Source organism: Pundamilia nyererei, unplaced genomic scaffold (assembly GCF_000239375.1).
Source record: "Pundamilia nyererei isolate P.nyererei 1_Seehausen unplaced genomic scaffold, PunNye1.0 scaffold00114, whole genome shotgun sequence".
Classification (NCBI taxonomy): Eukaryota; Metazoa; Chordata; class Actinopteri; order Cichliformes; family Cichlidae; genus Pundamilia; species Pundamilia nyererei.
In genome coordinates this window covers 815,042-820,546 of record NW_005187515.1, presented here as the reverse complement: position 1 = coordinate 820,546, position 5,505 = coordinate 815,042, and the positions used below count along the sequence as shown (strand labels likewise).

Below are 5,505 nucleotides of genomic sequence, written 5' to 3'. Positions count from 1 at the left end.
CGCCCCAGGGCAGCTGTGGCTACAATGTAGCTTGCTATCGCCAGTGTGTGAATGTGTGTGTGAATGGGTGGATGACTGAATGTAGTGTAAAGCGCTTTGGGGTCCTATGGACTAGAAAAGCGCTATACAAATGCAGGCAGGCCATATACGGCAATCCTGCTGTTTTGCCGTGTCCCAATTTATATATTAAACTGCGGTGTGCACAAGCAGTGCAACTGTGGCATGGACAACCAGCAAGACAATATAAATTTAATTTAATTTCAAACAAATGAAAAGGAAATAGGCAAGAATTTATTAATGCTATTGTGCTGACCTTAATTTAAGTAAAACTCAACTTGACTGATAAAAATCACAAGATGTGGCGTGTGACTTTTTGTGGGAGTTTTAAATAGCAAAATTAGTCAGGCAGTCAGCCAGTCATACTTGGCACAACATTACTAACTGGAATTTGAATATAAATTATGTAGAAGAAACAGTATTTGTTCCAGAGAATAAAATGAATCTAGGTTAATACCACAATGACATCGGTACATGTAATATTTGCTTCACTTTGTGTTTTTTGTCTCTTTGCCCCTGGGATACACACACACACACACACACACACACACACACACACACACACACACACACACACACACACACACACACACACACACGCATTTAGAGAAGTTTTTCTTCTATTATTTAGTTTTATTTCTCTTGAGCAAACAAGAGCAAAATCCATAATCTGGTTTGGATGATCCAAAGTAATCTCCTATAACTACAGGGACAACTTAAATCTGTAATCCTGTATCTCCAGCCAACGTCAAACCATTCATTATGTTGAGGAAAAGTAGTTATTCCCCTTCCCTAGGGGTGAGATTAAGTTGAAGGGCTGCATGACCTGGGGAGAAATGATCATTTTTTATGATCACATTGTCTAATATCAGCATTGAAAAGAAAGCCCTGTGTCTGAGGTCAGATGTACATTTGATCTGCTACTGTCCATTTGTAGATGAGCTATTTTGTCTCTTAGCCATGTTCATGTTAAATGGATGACACTTGGTGGCACAAAAAAATCAGCTCCTTCTACACATTTTCTATAGGATAGCGGTCTAGAGACTGTCTAGACCCCACCATGATCTTAATGTCCTTAATTAGCCTCTTTCTTGTTGCCTTGGCAGTATGTTTTGGGTCAATGTCATGCAGGAAGAACCATCCATGACCCATCTTCAGTGATCTGGTAAAAAGAATTTCTCAGTGCAGTGAACTTGTCCTGTAATCTTAGCAGGAAAACAGCCCCAAACCATAATCTTTCCATGTCGGTACTTAACTGTGGGGATGATGTTCTTTGGGTCATACTCATTTATTTTCCTCCAAACAAGAGAGATGAAGCTAATACCAAAAAGTTTCATTTTGGTTTCCACAGCACTTTCTCCCAAGCCTTCTGTGAATCATTTACATGTTCACTGAAAAACCGAACACGGGCCTGTGCGTGTGTCTTTCATAAGCAGGAGGGATCTTATAGGTGCTGCAATATTTGAATAAATTACAATGTGTTACCACAGGAGGAACAATGCGGTTTTCGTCCTGGTCGCGGAACACTGGACCAGCTCTTTATCCTCTCCAGGATACTTGAGGGTGCATGGGAGTTTGCCCAACCAGTCTACATGTGTTTTGTGGACTTGGAGAAGGCATTCGGCCGTGTCCCTCGGGGTGTCCTGTGGGAGGTGTTGCGGGAATATGGGGTGTCTGGCCCATTGCTACGGGCCATTCGATCCCTATACAACCGTTGTAAGAGCTTGGTTCGCATTGCCGGCAATAAGTCGGACTCGTTCCCGGTGGGTGATGGGCTCCGCCAAGGCTGCCCTTTGTCTCCGGTTCTGTTCATAATTTTTATGGACAGAATTTCTAAGCGCAGCCAAGTGGCGGAGGGCTTTCGCTTTGGTGGCCTCAGAATCTCATCTCTGATTTTTGCAGATGATGTGGTTCTGTTGGCTTCATCGGGTGAGGGCCTCCAGCTCGCACTGGAACGGTTTGCAGCCAAGTGTGAAGCAGCGGGAATGAGGATCAGCACCTCCAAATCTGAGGCCATGGTTCTCAGCCGGAAAAGGGTGGAGTGCCCACTCCGGGTCGGGGATGAGTTCCTGCCCCAAGTGGAGGAGTTCAAGTATCTTGGGGTCTTGTTCGCGAGTGATGGGAGAAGGGAGCCGGAGATCGACAGACGGATTGGGGCTGCAGCTGCAGTAATGCGGACGCTGCACCGGTCCTTCGTGGTGAAGAGGGAGCTGAGTGTAAAAGCGAAGCTCTCAATTTACCGGTCGATCTACGTCCCTACCCTCACCTATGGCCACGAGCTGTGGGTAGTGACCGAAAGAACGAGATCACGGATACAAGCGGCAGAAATGAGCTTCCTCCGAAGGGTGGCTGGCCTCTCCCTTAGAGATAGGGTGAGAAGTTCGGCCATCCGGGAGGGGCTCAGAGTAGAGCCGCTGCTGCTCCACATCAAAAGGAGCCAGCTGAGGTGGTTCGGGCATCTGACAAGGATGCCCCCTGGGCGCCTCCTGGGTGAGGTGTTCCAGGCATGTCCCACCGGGAGGAGGCCCCGGGGCAGACCCAGGACACGCTGGAGAGATTATATCTCTCGGCTGGCCTGGGAACGCCTTGGTATTCCCCCGGATAAGCTGGAGGAGGTGGCTGGGGAGAGGGAGGTCTGGGCCTCTTTGCTTAGGCTGCTGCCCCCGCGACCCGGCCCCGGATAAAGCGGATGAAGATGGATGGACAATGTGTTACCAATGATATTCTTGGTGGTTGTATTCCAACAAGCTCATCCTATGTAGTTCTGGGCTGATCGATCGGGTACCTCATGGTCATCTTTATCCCGTAAGCCAAGATTTTGCATAGAGCACCAAAAAAAAACAGGTGACTGGTGCTTATTTTGAATTTCTTCCAAAAGTAGTCACCTTCAAACCAAGCTTCTTGTTGATGGTCTTGTAGTCCAGTCCAGTCTTGCGCAGGTCTACAATCTTGTCACTGACGTCGTTTGACGGTTAATTGGTCCCGTCCATGGTGGTGAACAGGTTGGAATGGAAGAAACTTATTCTGTAGATGTGTGTGCTTTATAATCATAACTAGTTGAGATCAAGAGTATTTGTAAGTGATTGATTATAATCTGTGTACCACATGGGAACATAGCCAATCTGTAGGAACCAGAATTCTGGCTGCGTTGTAGGGAATCAAATGCTTATTTCATTCAAATAAGACACACTGTAGGTTGTGTTTTGGAAATGTTGGCTTCCCCCTCACAAACTCTATGTCATAATCTAAATTACACCACCACAGCTTTCAACTTAATTTCCATTTCTTTATTGCTTTCTATTGAAAACCTGCACCAGATGATGAGCTAACATTGCCCTTACATAATGAAACAATATATCATACATGCAGTCCTCTATGGGAGGGCATGCTAGGATATGAGTACACTGATGGCCTTTTTTCAAGTAAAACAGGTCAGTGTTGCTGACACATCATCAATCGAGGACCTACAGTGTAAGAGCGAGGGCCACCATCCACCTTTCCTGGGATACTTGCCTCCCACCGGGCTTTGAATGTCTCTTTGTATCATCAATCTCAACCAACCTTTTAACCAATGGTCACCGACACTAATTATACCAAGTGCAGTCACAGGGAAGCCCTAAAAATAGCAGAAAAAAATTCTGATAATAGACTATTTTAAATGAATTTATCAGGCAGTCTTGTTACTACACAATACTCCTTGTTTTTTTTTAATTAAAGTGACTGAGACAGACAAATTGATTAAGATTTTTATAACTTAAAATCTCTCAGTTTAACAACGATCTAAACAAACTATGTATTCTGATCCCGGATATAGTCATGAGTGAAAATTAAACTCCAAGGCTTTTTATATTCTTCAAAACTGAAAGAATGGCTCATATTAGGGTCACAGTACTACAGAAAACATTCAGAACTCTGCACAAGAATGTTTCCATCGCAAATCATTGGAAGCAAACATAATAAAAGGATGCTTAACCAACTGTGCAAAGAAATATCACACACATACTTGAAATGAGTGGTGAAACTACAGATGCTTGCTAGGGCTATGTTACATTGGTGTGACAGGATTCCAGATTATTTGCTTCTTTTGTGCAGTAGACAGCACTTTAACTTAGAGCTACATATTTGTGAGAGTCAGGTTTCACTTGTTTAACTTTTTGACAGTTAACAGAAGTTCCCACAGTCCCTTCACAGGAGTCAACCTTTCCTTGAACCAGTCACTTTCTTCAGCATCCTTTCAATACCCTCTGCATCTCCTCTTTCCCAGCTTCCCTCCATTACATCCCTCTTTCCATCATATAGAGTGTTTACATCAATGTGATTTTTCTGGTTGTGAAGTCTCTAAAAGACAAAAAAAATCTGCTTATTCGTATGATTGTGTAGACTGCTATACCAGTTACTCCAAATTATGTTAGCACTTGTGACATTTACAAATCCAAACTAACAGTGCTGAAAGGGTTAATTTGACATCAACTGTTAACCTGAAATTAATTTGACTGGCTGTTGACCTGACTTGTACAGTGCAGAGAACCCAGAGTCCTGTAAGCTGTCTACATACTTAAATAGGTCAGCATATTCAAGCTCTCTGCCATCAGAGTTACCAATTACATTTCTCTCATTCATAACCTCAAGGCAAAACTCGATTTCCTCCAACTTCAAATGTTCTGCTATTACATCAGGTTATTTCTCAGGTGCAGGTAGTAGCATTCAGAAGCCTGGGTAAGATGTGCAAAGATCTTTGCATCTTCTTTAAATATCCTAGACAAATATTTAGCTTTGTTACCCTGGGCTTATTTAGGCTTCTGAAATTACATCACATTGTTTCATTTACACACATACAAACATAAATGACATATTCATATCATATGAAGACATTTAATCAAACCTCGTGTGTCCTTCAACACATCCTACATGAACCTGTCGATTCATGTAGGATGTGTTGACAGTGCTTCCATAGGAAATGTAGGATTGCCATCATTTACTGCTGTTTGCAACCTTCCTCCTGACATTTACCCGTCACCTGGTGACAAGATTCACTCATACATAGACATGTACCCACAGAACAACAAGAAGCTGGCATTATATAGGAACAAACAGAAAATGTCAGCTTCACACTGTTCACAAGTGCACACATCAAGTGCATATCATGCAGAACCAGATTTCTAACAGAACCCACTGCGATAGCTAATAACACTGAAGTGGCTCTATGGTGTGAGCTTCTATATTTCCAATATGCCACAAGATAAACAACTCAGATTCAGAATAAAGACTGAGAAATAACTGCAGCATAACTTTTTCAGCTTAAAGAAAACTTGAAGCTAGAGGGTGTTTGTCATAGTGATTTCCCCTGCTGGATCAAGCTCTGTGATAGGTAATCCATCACCTCAAACTCAGTACAGAGGAAATGCAACAAGAATACATGCAAGCACACACACACACTTACACACACAC

At 43.1% G+C, this 5,505-nt stretch overlaps 1 protein-coding gene across 1 annotated transcript in view; it reads right to left on the bottom strand.

The window, feature by feature from the left end:
* LOC102215665 (neurexin-2-like) overlaps positions 1-5,505 on the bottom strand; it is a 337,295-nt gene that overhangs the window by 214,297 nt on the left and 117,493 nt on the right. The gene's annotated exons all lie outside the window — the stretch shown is intronic.